The sequence below is a fragment of the Bidens hawaiensis genome, unplaced genomic scaffold (genome assembly GCF_021521415.1).
Source record: "Bidens hawaiensis isolate Kalapana, Puna unplaced genomic scaffold, B.hawaiensis_p1.1 tig00038177_1, whole genome shotgun sequence".
Classification (NCBI taxonomy): Eukaryota; Viridiplantae; Streptophyta; class Magnoliopsida; order Asterales; family Asteraceae; genus Bidens; species Bidens hawaiensis.
The window spans coordinates 180,637-200,939 of NW_027496701.1; positions in this window are offsets into that span (position 1 = coordinate 180,637).

Genomic DNA, 20,303 nt, shown 5'->3' on the forward strand with positions numbered 1-20,303 from the left:
TGTAAAATAAGAAAAACGTACTGACTCGTTGTAAAATTCCAAAATATTTTCACGGATTGCTTAGAACATGTCATATAAGTGTTTTATAAATCTTTTTCGGCTTAACGGATGCTACAATGCTTGTTTTGATATTAACGATTGCGTTTAAGCTTATAGCGTATCAATAAACGAAATCTTTTTCGTTTAAAGAGTTTTAAACGTACTAGGGCCTAAATATCAACATGTTAGCCTCTATAACATATATATAAGTCGTATATGACCCCTCAGTATGTATACGGGTCATAATTAGTATCGGTCGGTTACTCGTTTAAGCACTACGAATTAACCGATTTATCGTTTACTTGTTACGTAATGAATATAGTGTACCTCGTTTTGTCATGAATGCCACATTCTCCCCCCGTTAAGAAATTTCGTCCCCGAAATTCAATATGCCAAATATGCTCTTTTTGGGGAAAATTTTATAATCATTTGTTTTGGAATTCGTTTTTCTGTTTCCGAACACGTTTGATTCCCCGTTGTGGATTCCACTGGATTTTATTCAATAAGATTTTATTGTGTCACAACTGTTTGATTTTCCTCACTCAGCATTTCCATGAGTCTCTTTATAGAGTTTAGCTGTATAAAAGTTTTAAAATAGTACTAATTCCGCCATGTCAGTAAGGCACTCATTTTGATTCGATATATATATATATATATATATATATATATATATATATATATATATATATATATATATATATATATATATATCGGGTATGAGATAATTTTGCTTAATACGTTACGGTTCGAGGCAATTTTGTACAGTTCCATGTATTTTAGAATCAACTCATCGTTTTCCTCAACTCAACTAACAACTTTCAAAATTTGATAACTTCTCGTATTTCTCAGTATAGCCCTCTTGTTAGCCTTAGGCGGTCTTCGGTTTGTTATTAATATTACGAGCTTTATTTATGGTTATCGAAATCGAATCGGATTTTGTATTTTGGATGTCGCCAATTTTTTTTTTTTTCAATTTCAATAAGATGGCGAGTTACATTCTTGCTCGTATGATATAGTATATAGGCGTTTGCATAATATTACGATGATTGTTAATGTACAAGGATTGAAATTACCGGTCTTACTCTCCTCTAATGTTTGAATAGTTTATTTGATTTGATTGTCTTATAAAGGATTATAGATTGTGCTTAGGCCAATACGGGATTTAAAATTTCATACCCAGTTCACCAAGAGTAAGGTTTTGTTAAGGCTTTTTCAGTTGGATAGTTGTTACCATTCGGAAGAAAGTATTCGGAGTGGATTAGTCAAGAAACTATTATTTAGCTGGTATTGCTTTCTCGGGATGTTTTGGGAATATGTGTTAAGAGATCCATTGTAGTTTGTTTCCCACTTCCAATGGGGTATCTCGAATTGTTGTAGCATCTCCGAGGATCTTTTGTATTCCCCATTAACTTATAATAGTGCACACCTTACAACATATGTGCCTATGATTCCTTCATATATTTCGCTTGCATCTATATACTATTACTCAGTTTATCCGCACATCTGGCCTGGCTTTTCCTTGTTCATCACTCAGTTTGCTATAAAAGTTTAAAGTTCAAGTTTCGGTTACGGATAGTGTAGATTTCCTCAACCGTGTTTCGTCATTGGGGTACTAGGTTTTGTTCCGTGTACCGGGTCACTTCTTTATCTAGAAGAGGTAGTATAACAGTTTTATTTCTATATATAACCTTCATTTGAACTCAATTAACTAGTCCATACTGACTATTACACAATGACTCCTCACTTTCATTGGGAGTGCGTTGATAGGGAATAGCTAGTTATTTAGGTTAAGAGGGTAGTTTTCCGAGTAATATGGTTAGTATTTATAGTCTTACTTTTGGTGGTTTCTATAGTATACAGAATTGTTATTTTACTAGACAGTATATTTTCCAAGGTAATAACTTGTAGGAACTAAACGTCTATCAGTGTCCATAATTAATAAACTAAAGTATATTAGGCATTACTAAGAACGTACCTGTTACTACATTTGTTCTATCCGGTTTATTCACAATACTTGACCCCTAGTCGAGTTGGACGTCGATGTCGGTCCTTGCCTTTGTCTATCCATCGCAATTGGGTTCAATCTAGGGTAGTCTTTTTTGATGTGCTCCATACTACCACACTCATAACAGGCATTACGGTTTATTATGGGTTGGTTTTGGTAGACTGGTTGTTGTCGTGTTGGTTGCGGTTGGGGTAGTTGTGAGTCCTGGAGTTGGGTTGATGGATTTATAGTATTCATAACAGTTCTACAATTTCGGGCATAGTGTCCCACCTTTCCACATTTGTGACACACATTGGTCCGACATTCACCAACATGATGATAACCACATTTTCCACATCTAGGCAAAAGCCCGTTATACTTATTTTGCTTCACATCGGAACTGATCATAGCGTAATTTTGTATTGCAAGGCGCGCACATTTATTCCGTTGTCTTTCTTGTATTCCCGCTTCATAATTGGTTCGTTTGGTACCAGATGATTCCCCGGGCATTCTTAATGAACCACTTCTAATCAAATCAGAAGTTACAATGCCGGCTTGTAACATGGCATTTTCGAAAGTTACAGGGCCAGTTGAATTAACCAAACTCCTGACTTTGGGGGCTAAACCCCAAATGTAACGTTCAGTACGTTTAGATTCTGGAGTAACTAACCATGGGACTAGACGAGCCAGTTCGTTAAAGCGATGGGTATACTCCAAGTGATCTGCACCCTTCATTTCTAGATTCCAAAGTTCTTGCTCTAATTTCTGAATTTCGTTTCTCGGACAAAAGCGTTTTATCATAAGATTTTTAAGTTCTGTCCAAGACATACGATTGGTTGCCTCTTGTCCTTGAATTTGCACAACAGTATTCCACCACATTAGCGCGTGGTCTACAAACGTAGAAGTAACAAATTTGACAATACAAGCTGGTGGACAGTTAGTGATATTAATGATAGATTCAGTCTTTTCGATCCACTTTACCAGTCCATTTGGTCCTTCAGTACCACTAAATTCCATAGGTTTACATAGCATAAAGTTCTTAAGTTGATATCCGTGTTGCGGGGGATTTTGATTGTTACAACTATTGTTCAAGTTTGGTAGGAGATTATCATTATTGAAAGTAATATTGGTATTCAACGGGGAAGTATTAGTTGTGATAGTATCAGTATTTTTCGGGGGAGCATTTGTGGTTGTATTAGTATTTGTCGAGGGATTAGTATTTACAGCCGCGTTAGCGTTCGGCACTTGATTTGTATTCATAGTTGTATGGATACCAGCAGCGAATTGTGCTGCTATTGTCGGAAGTACTGTTTGTAGTTGTCGAGCGATCATCTCGGCTATATCCGCCACAGACAACATGTTTACTTTCTTCGGGGCCATTCTAATATAAAAACCAGTTATCTCACGATTAACACAATTCACATACGCTAATAATCACAAAAAGGACTTACAATAACAAGTAATCAGGTATTTCAATTAACACGTATGTATCACACAGGTTTGTTCTCGAGTCTGAATACTAAGGATAGTATATAAAATTAGCCTAGCAAACACCAAAGTTTGCATATATATTAAAAGTTGTCATCTCATGACAAGAAATTTTAACCCAATAGGGGTCAATGTTTGTATTAAAAGCCCAAATCGTCCTCCATATTAGCATAGCGCACCACCGTATGCTTGTATGGAGTATCAGAAACTATACGCGACAATACCGTACTATCCTTATCTATCAAAGCACGCGTTATAACAATTATAAATAATTCACAACTTGTACGACAATTGTTCCGATATGATTCCATTATTGGGAAGCTGTTTTTGTTCGGTCTCTCCCGTAGGTAGATATTTGCTTGCTACGAGTTTAATCAGTATGTTACGGTAGGAATGCACGTATATATTTCACCTGATTTCTAAATGTTGTTAACTAATATTGTAACATATATTCTTTCGTCAGGTCATTCTGTATTCGTAGGCATGTCGGACTTAATAAAAGTAATAGTTTGCTGGTTGGAGGTAATTAGGTTTCACTCCAGTCGGGACACGTCATCATTTCATGAGCATGAGATTTCTCTCCTACAGTAACCAATTGGAATAGGAAAAATATAGGAGAGGTTGGATGTTCTTATTCATAGATGGTTCAAAGAGTTTGCTAGTTAAGGAGGTTCATCAGAGTTAGTTGTACTGGTAAATTGTAAAGGAAATTATTATTGTTAATATTTCTTTTTGAAATATCATTAGTATATTATCTGTACTGGTAGTCACGGTCTGTTTATAGAATTAGGGAATCAATAAAGTAGTTATTATATTTTATAATTCAATAAGTTGAATTTATCACTAAGTATTTCCCCCGGGATGGTGTTTGTTTTTCAAACAACAGGAATCGAAGGATGACCAGAAAATAGTTTAGTTTAGTGTCAAAGAAACGAGTACATGAAATAAAGGTTAGACCCAAGCTGAGAGGTATTATATGTGTATATATATATTCTTGGAATCATTATCTGTAGAACACGCCTCTCGTGATTCATTCCCGGGCCTTGTATATTAAGTTCCTTGGTGGTTTCGTCATATCACCAGGTTTAGTTTGAAGTCGGTTAAGCGCTCTCGTATTCTCGTTTACAGGAAACACCGGTTCTTTATCTGTCGTAAAGCTACCCGATCTCGACATCTTTCGATGCAATCGTTAATCAGAAGGAAACGTTTTTCAGTAGCTTAGATCATCGTAAAGGATATTATTAATTAATACCGAAGTTAAATATTTTATTTGTTACGAACAGGTATAATATAAATTTTGATACGATATAATTTTAATCATAATATAAATTAATATTAATTATAACCGAATATAATATTCGTTACAATAAGATTCAATATCATCGGTAGTACCGTACGCACACGTATACCTATATCTCATCTCAGATAAGCACGTATGCACATTTCATATATACTTCACGTCACCTTTATGCACGTATGTTGCCATTTTTACCTATCAATATGTTCCGCGACTTCACCCCGAATTCCCTCGTACAAGCAAGTCTGTTATTACGTTCCGGACCATAATAACTCACTTGCCCTACGAGTTCATCCCGGCATCCATCAGTATCTATCGTTATTCATTATTAACCTTCCCAGTGATAATAGAGCCTACGGTTATATTATAGGTATCCTAAGGGATAACCTAATCCTTAATAACCAATGGCTCTGATACCAACTTCTGTCACACCCCGTTAAGCGTATTGCGGAAGCGTAAAACGGAAATGCAACAGATACAACTGGTATCAAATACATTGTTCATAAAGAAACATTACTAACTAGTTTACAATATATTATATCGTTCTAACATCTTTTACAAACTAAGTGATACAATCAAACCGGTTCTTCAATTACTTTACTTCTAACTCAAATGCCCATGACAGCAATCACCAATCAGACACGTAACGCACAGAAAATTACTTCTCATATCTGATTACCTGAAAAGCATGTTGAAATAGGTCAACTACGAATAGTTGGTGAGTTTCATAAGTTTAACGAAATCAGCTCTGCGTATCACACAGTCACAGTTTGTATGTACGCGCGTATGTAAAAATATGCATTTTATGTTTGTATAAATATATACAGCCATATCCTTGTGTGTGTGCATATGCACACATGTAAGTTTATAATATAAATTCAAAATTTCAGTAAAATCGTGATTGTTTGTTCGTACTACCTGTTTCCAATTTCCGTGTTTAACCAACCACTGTGGATCCCCTTCCTCCCAAAACGGTTCCACATGAACCCAACCACTGTGGTCCCCCTTCCACCCACAATGATTCCATGTAAACTCAAACATTATATATTGTACACGCAAATAATTAATATATTCTACACATAGTGTTTCCTACGGCTAATCACGTAGCATGTACATGGACACATATGCACATATAGTATTTATCACGTATCACTAATTACTGTGGCTCCCCATCCGCCCTCAATACTCATAATCACATTATTTTCTTAACATTCATGTCATAATCAAGTTAGTTTGTTTAATAAGTTGCAGCAGAACTTGGCTCATAGGCCATACTCAACTTTTGTTTATAAGTTGCAGCAGAACTTGGCTCATAAGCCATACTCAACTTTAGTTTATAAGTTGCAGCAGAACTTGGCTCGTAAGCCATACTCAACTTTAGTTTATAAGTTGCAGCAGAACTTGGCTCGTAAGCCATACTCAACTTTAGTTTATAAGTTGCAGCAGAACTTGGCTCATAAGCCATACTCAACTTTAGTTTATTACTATTGTGGCCCCCCTTCCGCCTACAATAGCCCCCTATTTATCACAGGCCACGTTATCCCCATGGCCATTACAGACCACGTTGTCTCCAAAATTAGTTATGTTTAACATTACATAACATGTTTGTATAAACCTGCTGTTACGTGTAATTTCATTATGTTTTGCAAATTCGTATTATCTCCCCTTAATATATCAATTAATGATAATAATCATCTTTCATCAGCACGTAGTCAATCATTATGTTTGTAGGGACTTTTCATATATAATTGTTCAGATATTTTATGTCCCGAATCGTTTTCAGATCGATAACGTGTATAAACATGCTTTCCACCCCAAAAGTTCGTAAAACAGTTTAGAAAGTGGGGTCGTGAAACTCACCTTATCGTAGTTCGCACAGAAATTACGTATCAATAAGTCAGATGCCTCGTTTATAGCCTGATTCCTATAAACGGTATTGTATCGTTAATACTAGTACAGTGTTCAAGTTAAGTCGGGCTGTATAGATAATCTGGGTATAGCTGTTAGGCCCAGAACATGACCATAGTTTTAGATTGACGTTGTATACTATGAAATGTTTAAAATTGCATTTGGCTCGGTTTCACCGTTTTCCGAGCCTAGCTCAGTTGATCGTTTATATGTTTCGGGATTAGGTAAGATCACATAAACTTAAGTAAATATATTGATTGATAAAATGATTTGATTTATGAAAGAATTTTAAGGTTTCGGTGTCTGGTTTGATCGCAGGGTTCGTTTCCGTTTTCACACGGTTTTGATTATACAAAACGCGCCCAATCCACCCGATTTGTCCGGAATTTTCGTAACAAGTTCGTTTTTATCAATATCATTCAAAAATATGATATTTGACCACTTTTGACATTTTGACATACCAGTCAGTCCGTTAAACACAAAACTGCCGGTTTCGTTAAAACAATTATAATTTAAATCTTTGATTAATCATAACTAAATACGTACTTATATATAAATTATGCAAATTTTTGTAAAAATACATTAAGACATGGAGAATTTTATAAAAATATTTTCAGAAATTTTATGATTAATTATTTATTTATAAAAATTCATTTAATAGGTTATAATTGTGTAATAAATGGCCCGTTTATATCAAACGACCTCCGAAAAATCCAATAATTTTTACCAATGGCCTTAATGTCATTACATAGTCCCTGCAAAATTTCCAGAACCTAACTCTTTTGACAAAATGCCTTTTTGTGCGTTTTTCGGCTGTTAAAATTCGGTTTAACCATGATTGCACAAACCATACTTAGGCATTTCCAATGATTCCCAAACTTTACCAGTGATCTTACCATCCCATATCAAACTTCAAAGCCAAGTTTCAGAATTTTGCAATATGTTTAGCTATTTTTCCCAAATAAACGCTCATAAACGGAAATAAATTCACCAAATATTCTCCGTTTATCGAAAAATTACCAAATTTGAACAGGGACTCATTTATATGATCCCTGATGTCCCTGCAAGTTTTTACAAGCTAACAACAAGCACGTCACAACCTAATACTAAACAGCCCCTAAACGAGTGTTACGGGTTTACCTTGTCGGTTTTCGATGAATTTTGCTAGTTTAAATGATTCTCCGGGTCTCGGGTTGCAGACTCAGTATATCTACATATCATATAACATCAAACCAAGCATAAATCATCCATGTAACAGCCTTGATAATTAGGGTTTCGGTTTTGGGTTCAAACCGAACTTTCTAACCGTAAAAACGTTGTATTCATGTTCTAATCCGCGTTTTTGACCAAAAAAAAATATATGTTCCTGGTTTGTAAACATGTTTAACATCAAAACATGGTTTTACTTAATTTTTAGGGTTTTTGGATGGTTAAACATGTTTAAAACTAATCAAGAACTAATTTTCTATGTTTAAACTTATTAAATCAAGTATGAAATCTCATGAAATCAAGTGTTTACCTCAAAGTTTTTGATGGAAGATGAAGTTTCTGGGTAAATAGGTTGCAGCTGCTTGGACTTGAGCTTTTGGTTAAATAGAATGAATAAAGTTGGCTTAGTTAACAAGCTTTTATAAAATGAGGGGGGGATGTCAAGTATTGCGGCCGCAAGAAAGAATGGGCCCCCCTTGGGCCCAATTTGACCCATTAATCTGATTCTAAAGGCCCAAACACGAAAAGCCCAGTCCAAATTTAGTTCGGGTTCAGTTTTTGACGCGAAAAACTTATCGGGTGCGTCAAACAGCGCGAAAACGAGTGTTTTTCAGTTTATTCTTGTAAAATAAGAAAAACGTACTGACTCGTTGTAAAATTCCAAAATATTTTCACGGATTGCTTAGAACATGTCATATAAGTGTTTTATAAATCTTTTTCGGCTTAACGGATGCTACAATGCTTGTTTTGATATTAACGATTGCGTTTAAGCTTATAGCGTATCAATAAACGAAATCTTTTTCGTTTAAAGAGTTTTAAACGTACTAGGGCCTAAATATCAACATGTTAGCCTCTATAACATATATATAAGTCGTATATGACCCCTCAGTATGTATACGGGTCATAATTAGTATCGGTCGGTTACTCGTTTAAGCACTACGAATTAACCGATTTATCGTTTACTTGTTACGTAATGAATATAGTGTACCTCGTTTTGTCATGAATGCCACAGTGTGCTTGTATAAAACTTTTATACGGGTTTCTCTAATAAAACACCCACTTTACACTCATATTTAAGGTCTTGTGGAGAGTTTGCAGGCTTCAAGGTTATCATCATCATCATCATCATCATCATCATCATCATCATCATCATCATCATTATCATCTATCATCATCATCATCCATCACCATTGAAGAAAGAAGATTCATCCATATTTGGTTAGATTGTTCTAGTTTGATCATGTGTTTGTTATCTTTATCTCTTTGGATGTTTATAACCATGCTCATTATGAGCTAAACTCCATTTACCATCTAATTTCTATTAAGATGTTTTGTTTTACTTGATGATTATCTTAAATATGTAATTTAGTTTAGTAGAATACATGGTTATCTTGCAATAATCCTTTGATGAAAACTGTTATATCACTTTAACTCAACAAATCAAGGTTGATGATTAACAAACAATCATGATTCACTCATGTTCTTGGAGACTAGAAATGGTAAAAAGAATAATTTGATAACTTATTCAAAGTAAAACATGGATCCTTATATTGTACTTGGAAATGATGAGATATAAGTTATGATCTATTTCTTTAGTTTTGATAATTCTGAAATAACATCGTTAACACGATTGCTTAGGTTATCATGCTAGTTAAAGAAATCATATGTTAATGGAATGTGTAATTATTACCTAATTATATAACCCAAGGGGAGGTTGTGTGACTAAACTATAACCACCCGAAATTGTCACACCCTCAAAATCCACTAACGGAGTTTTACCGTCAGAGGGTGCGAACTAACAGGATCGGAATCATCAGTTATAATCAAACCATAAAAACGTTTAAATGAAAATAAGTGCGGAAGCGTAAAACCATAGAAACAACGTTACGTCACCAGAACGATTTAAAACCAAGGATAACAGTTAAAAGTAAGTTTGCATAGTTAAAAGTTTATCAAGCAATGCATGTTCCTAAACCGCGCGCCCGCCTCGGCTACCTGAGAATAACATACTAAAAGTGTCAACACAAGGTTGGTGAGTTCACAAGTTATATAAAAATAAATCGTTTAGCATTTACGTTTAGCGTTACAGCGTTTTGCGTTACAGCGTTACAGCGTTTTGCGTTACCAGATAGTGTTATGTCAAATTATATATCGATAGGTAGCTAGTCTATACAACAAGTATTACTAAGTGTTCGACACCGAAGCTGACTCGTTTATTAAGTGCCTGTCACCAGGTCCTCCAGACCATGGTACGTGTTAGCCAAAATTACACCCGCTCGACCTCCAGTCGAGTTTAGCGTTGGGTGGGGTTTGTCAAACCCAGTAGTACTACTCAACAGTGACTCGCTATTCTAAATATTAACCGGTTCGATGTGTAGGACTTCAAATATTTCGTTTGCCACTTAACCTTTACAAGTGATATATAATTTATAACAAAATCTTAAATGCGTTGTGGAGTATGTTATCTCCCCCAAGTGAAAAGCGTTTGAAAACAGTTTAAAGAGGGGAAAGTGAAACTCACTGTTTGCGAAGAATTTCCCAAATTAAATCACCAAGATGCGCGTCACCGAAAAACTCTCTCTAACGTTCTAAAACAACAAAGAGATTTTTCTAAGTGTCGGAATATTATCGAGTCTCTAGACCCGGCACATAATACCTATGCACATAACATGTTTCGTGCATCGTTCGTGAATCGTGTGTGACTTTAACAAGTGTTTTTGTGACACATTACATGTGTAAGCAATCATATACGTGCCATGTATTCATAACGTACGTTACAAGCAATTATTCCCCGTAAGAGCATTTTGGTCAACAAATAACAATTAACTAGCCATTATTCCCCATGAGGGCAATTTGGTCAAATCATGGCAATCAATTAGCAATTATTCCCCCGCAAGGGTATTTTGGTCAAAACATAACAATTATATAGCAAGTATCATGTTTCGTGCATCTTTACACAACTCAGCAGCTAGTTTCACCGAGACAGAAATCCTACTAGAAAGATTTTACTATTTCACCGATCATAGCATTTCAATTAATTTACCAAAAATCATCACAGAAGCACATATGTCTTAGGTTTCCAGAACATATTTAATTATATTTTTATTCCACATAGTTTTCTCACAATCATCAAATCATTACAGCAAACTCATAACAGTCAAGTTCATGCGCAACAGAATGTTATTTGCAATTCCCGTTAAAGAATTTTCGTCCCGAAAATTTGAGTCAAGTCGTGGTGAGTGTCTGAAAGAGTAAGAAAAAAAAATTTCAGTTTGTCATATCATCCCCTAGTAGAAAGAAATTTCGTCCCGAAATTTAATTCATACCTCCGGTGATGTCTGACGGTTTGCCGAGTTTCGCGATTTTCGGTGTTTGGTCAGCCCTTCAAAAAGGTGAGGATACTTTTTCATCATTTGATCCTCGCGTTCCCACGTGAACTCCGGTCCACGTCTCGAGTTCCAACGAACCTTAACGATTGGAATTTTGCTGTGCTTGAGCGTCTTGGTTTCCCAATCCAAAACCTCGACTGGTTCCTCAATGAAACGTAACTGTTCATCAACTTGTAGTTCCTCCAAAGGGACTATTTGGGTTTCATCGGACAAGCATTTCTTCAAATTGGACACGTGGAATACATTGTGTACGCCACCAAGTTCCGTTGGTAGGTCCAGTCGGTACGCCACCGGACCAATGCGCTCAGTTATCCGGTAAGGACCAACATATCGTGGGTTGAGTTTGTTTCGCTTACCAAAGTGAACCACACCTTTCCAAGGTGAGACTTTGAGTAACACTCGATCGTTCACTTGAAATTCGAGGGGTTTTCGGTGCTTGTCGGCGTAACTCTTTTAGCGATCTCGTGCTGCTGCCATGCGATTTCGGATTTGAACAATCTTTTCTGAAGTTTCGAGTACCAGTTCCGGACCAGTGATTTGGCTGTCACCCACCTCTGCCCAGCAGAGTGGTGATCGACACTTCCGTCCGTACAGCGCTTCAAACGGCGCTGCCTTAATACTTGCGTGGTAGCTGTTATTATACGAAAACTCTACCAAGGGTAAGTGGGGTTCCCAACTTTTTCCGAAATCCAATACGCAGGCACGCAACATATCCTCCAGGGTCTGAATAGTCCGTTCACTTTGCCCATCCGTCTGAGGATGGTACGCTGTGCTCATATCGAGACGGGTGCCTAGTGCGCTTTGCAGCGACTTCCAAAAGTGCGAAGTGAAACGAGAATCTCGATCAGAAATGATTGAGACAGGCACTCCGTGTCTAGACACTACTTCCTTCATGCATACACGAGTCAGTCTTTCCATTTTGTCCGTTTCTTTAATCGCTAGGAAGTGTGCCGACTTAGTCAACCGATCAACGATCACCCAGATGGTATCGCATCCCGTCGGTGTCTTAGGTAAACCCGTGATAAAATCCATTGAGATGTGTTCCCATTTACACATTGGGAGTTTCGGTTGTTGTAGTAGACCAGATGGTTTCTGGTATTCTATCTTGACTCTGGCACAAGTCAAGCATTTGCTCACGTAGGTGGCAATGTCGGCTTTCATGTTCGGCCACCAGTAAAGTGCCTTTAAATCATGGTACATTTTATCTGAGCCAGGGTGGATAGAATATCGGGACTTGTGAGCTTCGTCCATCACTAGAGTTCTCAACTCTCCGCAGCGTGGAACCCAAATTCGGTTCTCAAAATATCGGACCCCGTCCGATCTGGTTTCAAGTTGCTTGTTCATGCCCCGCATGAGTTCTGATGGGAGATTATCATCTTTCAAAGCTTCAAATTGCGCATCGCGAATCTGATCGGGTAAGCTGGCAAGAATCGTGAGTTGCAATGCTCGCACTCGTCTAGGTTTATCTGTTTCTTTTCTGCTGAGGGCGTCGGCCACTACATTGGCCTTGCCAGGGTGATACTTGATGGCACAATCATAATCTTTAAGCAGCTCGACCCAACGACGCTGTCGCATGTTCAGCTCCTTCTGATCGTAGATATGTTGGAGACTCTTGTGGTCGGTGTAAATGGTAAACTTGGTACCGTACAAGTAATGCCTCCAAATCTTAAGAGCAAACACCACAGCTCCAAGTTCCAAATCATGGGTCGTGTAGTTCTTCTCGTGAACCCGTAGTTGTCGAGAGGCGTAGGCTATAACCTTCTCGAGTTGCATCAGCACACAACCGAGACCTTGTATAGATGCGTCACAGTGTACCTCAAAATTTTCCGTTCCCTCGGGGAGGGTTAAAATTGGGGCGCTGCAGAGTTTGGTTTTCAATAGTTGAAAGGCGGATTCTTGCGCGTCACCCCAATTGTACTTAGTGCCTTTGTGAGTCAAAGCGGTGAGGGGTTGAGCAATCTTTGAAAATCCCTCTATGAAACGCCGGTAGTAGCCGGCCAGTCCTAGGAATTGTCGCACCTCAGTCGGAGTCTTAGGTGCTTCCCAGTTTTTGATGGCCTCTACCTTACCGGGATCGACATGGATACCATTCTCGTTGATCACATGCCCTAAAAAGTGAACCTCGCGAAGCCAAAATTCACATTTCGAGAGTTTAGCATACAGTTGTTCCTTCTTCAATAATTCCAGAATTACCCTTAGGTGCTCTTCATGGTCAGCTTCGTTCTTGGAGTAGACGAGAATATCATCGATGAATACAATCACAAACTTGTCGAGGTACGCCTTGCATACTCAATTCATGAGATCCATAAATACAGCTGGTGCGTTGGTTAGGCCAAAAGGCATAACCGAAAACTCGTAGTGACCATACCGTGTTCTGAAAGACGTCTTTGAAATATCTTCCTCGCGCATTCTCAGTTGGTGGTAACCGGATCGCAGATCGATCTTCGAGTAGTAACTCGATCCTTGAAGCTGGTCAAACAAATCGTCAATTCGGGGTAAAGGATAACGGTTCTTGACCGTCACCTTGTTCAACTCCCGGTAGTCGATACACATGCGGAAAGTCCCGTCTTTCTTTCGGACAAACAAGACAGGGGCTCCCCATGGCGATGAGCTAGGTCGGATAAAACCCTTATCCAACAAATCTTGCAACTGAGTGGACAACTCCTGAAGTTCCGCCGGTGCGAGTCGATACGGGGCTCGTGCTATGGGTGCTGCACCGGGTGTCAACTCGATTTGGAATTCGACTTGACGAATAGGAGGGAGTCCGGGCAAATCCTCCAGGAAAACTTCCGGAAAATCTCGCACAACCGGAATATCTTCAATTCGTTTATCCTCTGCGGGTTTCTCAACAATCTGCGCCAAAATCGCCGGATGACCCTTTCGTAGATACTTCTGCGCCTTCATAAGGGTAATGACGCTGGTGGTCATGCCGCTTCTCTCACCTCGGACCGAAATGATCTCGCCGGAAGGGGTGGTAATGTGTACTATCTTATCGTGGCATATAATCTCCGCTCGGTTCTCGGATAACCAGTCCATGCCGACAACGACATCGAAACTACTAAGCGTAAAAGGAATAAGGTCGATATCAAAGACATGACCTGACAGTTTTAACTTACATCCCGCAAGTACATGAGTCGTTACTATAGTCTTACCGTCAGCTAATTCAACAGGAAACTTAGCATCTAACGGAGTTGGAGTTAAGTCTAAGAGTTGACTAAAGGCTTTCGACACAAAACTCCTATCAGCTCCAGTGTCAAATAATACAGAAGCAAAACAATCGTTTACAGGGAACTTACCAGTCACCACGTGCGGATCATTGCGGGCTTGACCCGACCCAATTACAAACGCTCTTCCCTTGCCATTGCTTCCACCATTACTGCCACTTCCATTACCCCCATTGTTGTCATTCTGTTTCAGCTTGGGGCAATCTTTTCTGAAATGACCTTCCTGCCCGCATTCAAAACATCCCTTCGTCGTCATAGGTGGCTTAGGAGCACCCTTTGCCACAAGGTCTCCTCTACATTCTTTCGCTTGGTGACCCATCTTTCCGCATCTCTGACACTTGACACGGTCACACTGGCCAACATGATGATAGTTGCACCTGTTGCACTTTGGATATTTCCCAGCATATCCGCTCGAAACCTGCTCGCTACCGTTGTTGTTGTTGTTGTGATTCTGAGTGTTAAAGCTCCGAGTGGATTCGGGCTTACGGTAGTGTTGTTGCGGTGGGAGGTTCGAGGATGAAAATCTGGTGTTGTCAAACTTCCTCTTCCCGCTGCTCGGGTTGCTGTTGCTGTTGTTGTCGTTACTCGGGTTATCACGGGCTTTAGTGGTCGAACCCCTAGGTGGTAACGCACCTTGGGTCACAGCCTGATCCGTCAGTTTGTGAGCTAAATGGATCGATTGTTGTATCGTGGCTGGTCTGGAAGACGTCACCATGCCCTGAATCTGCGGTGCTAACCCATCAATGTACATTTCGATCCTCTTGCTCGGCGGATCCACCATCCGCGGACACATCACAGCCAACTCGTGAGAACGAGTAGTGTAGGCTTCGATTTCCGAACCCACCATCTTCAGTGACCAAAACTCCGACTCCAACTTTGAAATCTCTTCTCTCGGACAATACTCCTCTCGCATCATGTTTTTGAACTCCTCCCAGTTCATCGCGTTAGCCAGTTCTAATCCAAGGATCTGGACGTTCGAATTCCACCAAGTGAGGGTGGAATCCTCAAGTGTTCCAGCAGCGAATTTGACCCTACTGGCAGGGGGACAATTACACATCTCAAAGGCCGACTCGGCCTTCTCAGCCCAACGCAGGAAGCCTATAGCTCCCTCAGTGCCCTTAAACGTACTGGGCTTGCAGTCAAGGTAGTTCTTAAAGGTACACGTTCCACTTGGACCTCCAGTTTGGTTCTGAACGTGTGCGGCTAGAGCGGCCGCCGCATGGTCGTTCAGCAGAGTTTGGAGTTCAGCTGCAGTCAAGCTGATGTTACCACGTCCTCGTCCAGCGTTTCTTCCAGCCATTTCCTAGAATCACAGTATAAAATGTTAAACATGAATTTTTCTTTCATATACAACACACCATACATGTAATAAAAAGATAGGTAAGAAAGAAATAAGAAACAACATCACATCACAACCACATATTAATCTAAATAAAAATTCATGATTAAAACCATTGTATTCGCTACAAAGTATTTCCAATCAATCCTTAAAATCATAGAAAAATAATAGTTCGGATGGAGACAACCCCTCCATCTAAGTGTCATCATCACTAGATGTCATCGTCTGAGGACACCTCTGAGTGTGCCTCTTCCTCAGCCGGTTCTTCTTCGGGTTCCTCCTCGGGATCTTCCTCGGGATCCTCCTCAGGCTCCTCTTCGGGGTCTTCTTCAGGTTCCACTTCAGGCTCGGCCTCAGGCTCTGCCTCAGGTTCGGCTGCGTTCTGAACAAGTTGCATTTGTAAGACATCGCAACGCTCTAACGCTATCTCAATTCGGGTCCTTGCTTCTTGGAGTTGCTCTTGCAAGTCTATCATCTCGGCTTGCATCTTCATCATAACCTTCATCTGTTGCTCACTGGCCTCTTGCATTTCTTTCATTGCCGCTGCCATGCGGGCAATCTCCTCCTTAGTCTCGGTTCCATCTTTTAACAGTCAGGAAACGTTAGCTCTCGTATAGCGCATGTAACCCACATCACGCTCCAAACAAGAAACGACAGCTGCGAGAACTCTCTCTACAGGTTCGGTTATGGGTGGTAGGGTGTTGGGATAAGCAGGGTGGTTCGGGTGAGGTAACGGGGGAACTTGTTCGCGATAGACCATACGTCTGATCATGTTAGGGTACCATTCCCAGCTAATGTCGTTTTCGTAAATGCCTCCGGATAGGCGGTACCTCTTCGGTGCGGGAGCTTCGAGTTCCGGGACTACTCGGGGTGGTGAGGCGGTAGGTAACTGCGGTTCCTTCCTGTGAGCATGCGTCATCGAATCGGATGATGATGAGGGTGGCGTCGACATTCCTACAGGTAAGCCGTATATGCACGCGCGTATGAGTGAAAGAGGTAAAGAGATAGGATTACAAGACTACACAAACCTATGCAGTGCGTATCATTATAACTAATGGGTCGTCGCGGTTATAGTCTAGTATGCATGCAGCTTCTAGTTTGCTATAACCAATGGCTTTGATACCAATCTGTCACACCCTCAAAATCCACTAACGGAGTTTTACCGTCAGAGGGTGCGAACTAACAGGATCGGAATCATCAGTTATAATCAAACCATAAAAACGTTTAATGAAAATAAGTGCGGAAGCGTAAAACCATAGAAACAACGTTACGTCACGCAGGACGATTTAAAACCAAGGATAACAGTTAAAAGTAAGTTTGCATAGTTAAAAGTTTATCAAGCAATGCATGTTCCTAAACCGCGCGCCCGCCTCGGCTACCTGAGAATAACATACTAAAAGTGTCAACACAAGGTTGGTGAGTTCACAAGTTATATAAAAATAAATCGTTTAGCGTTTGCGTTTAGCGTTACAGCGTTTTGCGTTAAGCGTTTTGCGTTACAGCGTTACAGCGTTTTGCGTTACCAGAGATAGTGTTATGTCAAATTATATATCGATAGGTAGCTAGTCTATACAACAAGTATTACTAAGTGTTCGACACCGAAGCTGACTCGTTTATTAAGTGCCTGTCACCAGGTCCTCCAGACCATGGTACGTGTTAGCCAAAATTACACCCGCTCGACCTCCAGTCGAGTTTAGCGTTGGGTGGGGTTTGTCAAACCCAGTAGTACTACTCAACAGTGACTCGCTATTCTAAATATTAACCGGTTCGATGTGTAGGACTTCAAATATTTCGTTTGCCACTTAACCTTTACAAGTGATATATAATTTATAACAAAATCTTAAATGCGTTGTGGAGTATGTTATCTCCCCCAAGTGAAAAGCGTTTGAAAACAGTTTAAAGAGGGGAAAGTGAAACTCACTGTTTGCGAAGAATTTCCCAAATTAAATCACCAAGATGCGCGTCACCGAAAAACTCTCTCTAACGTTCTAAAACAACAAAGAGATTTTTCTAAGTGTCGGAATATTATCGAGTCTCTAGACCCGGCACATAATACCTATGCACATAACATGTTTCGTGCATCGTTCGTGAATCGTGTGTGACTTTAACAAGTGTTTTTGTGACACATTACATGTGTAAGCAATCATATACGTGCCATGTATTCATAACGTACGTTACAAGCAATTATTCCCCGTAAGAGCATTTTGGTCAACAAATAACAATTAACTAGCCATTATTCCCCATGAGGGCAATTTGGTCAAATCATGGCAATCAATTAGCAATTATTCCCCCGCAAGGGTATTTTGGTCAAAACATAACAATTATATAGCAAGTATCATGTTTCGTGCATCTTTACACAACTCAGCAGCTAGTTTCACCGAGACAGAAATCCTACTAGAAAGATTTTACTATTTCACCGATCATAGCATCTCAATTAATTTACCAAAAATCATCACAGAAGCACATATGTCTTAGGTTTTCATAACATATTTAATTATATTTTTATTCCACATAGTTTTCTAACAATCATCAAATCATTACAGCAAACTCATAACAGTCAAGTTCATGCGCAACATAATGTTATTTGCAATTCCCGTTAAAGAATTTTCGTCCCGAAAATTTGAGTCAAGTCGTGATGAGTGTCTGAAAGAGTAAGAAAAAAAAATTTCAGTTTGTCATAGAAATTGTTAGAATTAGAATTTTAGAAATCGAAGTCAATTCTAATCTTTCTACTTTATTAAACTACTTGCCCACTTAAATTGACATTCTCGTGGTAGTATGTGATTAAGCAAGGATTGACTTGAAAATATGCATGCTACTTTCTTTTATGTCATAGAATATGTTCACTTAGAAATGAGGGGCTATTCTATCATATATTATTAGGGCAAGTTTATAACATGTTTACTTAATAATCATCCAGGAAGAATGAAGTGGATTCTTGATCTTAGATGATAATCTTCATATAATTGATTTACTCATTTAGAATTTCTCTTATTGTCACCTACATATTATATATATATAAGTATTTCTATTTTATAGAAAGTTTAAAAATCAACCCCAAAATGATTAAAACTCTCCGATTTAACTAAAAGGAAGATCCATTATTAGAAACATTTGTGTCCACAGGATCGATACATGGTTCTTACCAATAATATTCTACATATAGGATAGGTACACTTGCCTATCTTGTGTGTGTTTAGTCTTAGTAGAAATCTCTTTTATAAATTTAAAACACGATCTTGTGCGAAAGCTAAAATTCCAAATCTCCCATCATTAACCGCTCAGCACACACACATCAAAGTTTTTGGCGCCGTTTCCGGGGACACCGTACGTTTCTAAGAACGATCCAAGTTTTTATTTAATCGTTGTTTATAAATTGTAAAAATTTTTAACTTTTTTTTTTACTAACTATTAGATTAGAATTTTTTTAAGGCTAACCTAACCTTTACTTTAGCTTTAACTTTAATTAACCTTTAGTTTTAATTCTACTAACCTTTAATTTAATTTCAATTTAAATAGTTTAAATTGATTTAATCCCATGTATGTCCTCTACATTCGGACCTGAGCTTATTTCCCCAATTTCTGAACCGGTATAACTTTTTCGCTGACGAATACGTAAACGGACTGCAGAAACCGCTGAAAAAATCAAAGTCAAATCAGTAGACGCTACGAAATCAAGAGAAAATTAACCCGAAGAAATGATGGAAGAAAAAAACAATGAACCCAACATGAGCCAATATGCTAAGCCAACCCTCAAAGGCTACGACAATGGAGTGGCTCTACCCGAAATCATCCAGCATTTCGAAATCAAATCAAGCACCATTCATATGGTGGAAATTTCAGTTCAATTTCATGGTCTCCTCGACGAAGACCCTCTTTCTCATATATCCCGATTCTTACGAATCTGCGGAACCTTTAAAATTCAAAACTGTTCAGAAGATCAAATCAAACTCAAACTATTTCCTTTCTCTCTAAGGGGATAAGCCTTAGAATGGATAGAATCTCTTCCTTCTGGTTCCATCACCAACTGGGACCAAATGGTTGAACAGTTTCTCCTCAAATACTTTCCGCTGGTAAAACTGCCAAATATCAAGCCAATATCACCGCACAGCTTGAAGCACTCTCTAAAAAATTTGAGCAACTTCAAGCCGAATTATCAAAAACCAAGATCACCTGTGACACCTGTGGAGGAACTCATAAGACAAGTGACTGCAAACAAGTCCTTATGGCCATGGAAGAAGTTGACTTCATTGCCCGTCAAAAAAAACGCTTTCAGCATCAACTACAATCCAGGACGGAGAAACCACCCGAATTTCAGTTGGAAGGACAGTGGTAACACTCAAACCCTACCCGGATTCAAAAAGAGGCTGATGAATCAATCTTTCCAACCTAAACCTCACTTTCAAGAACAAAGTTCCAGTAGCCA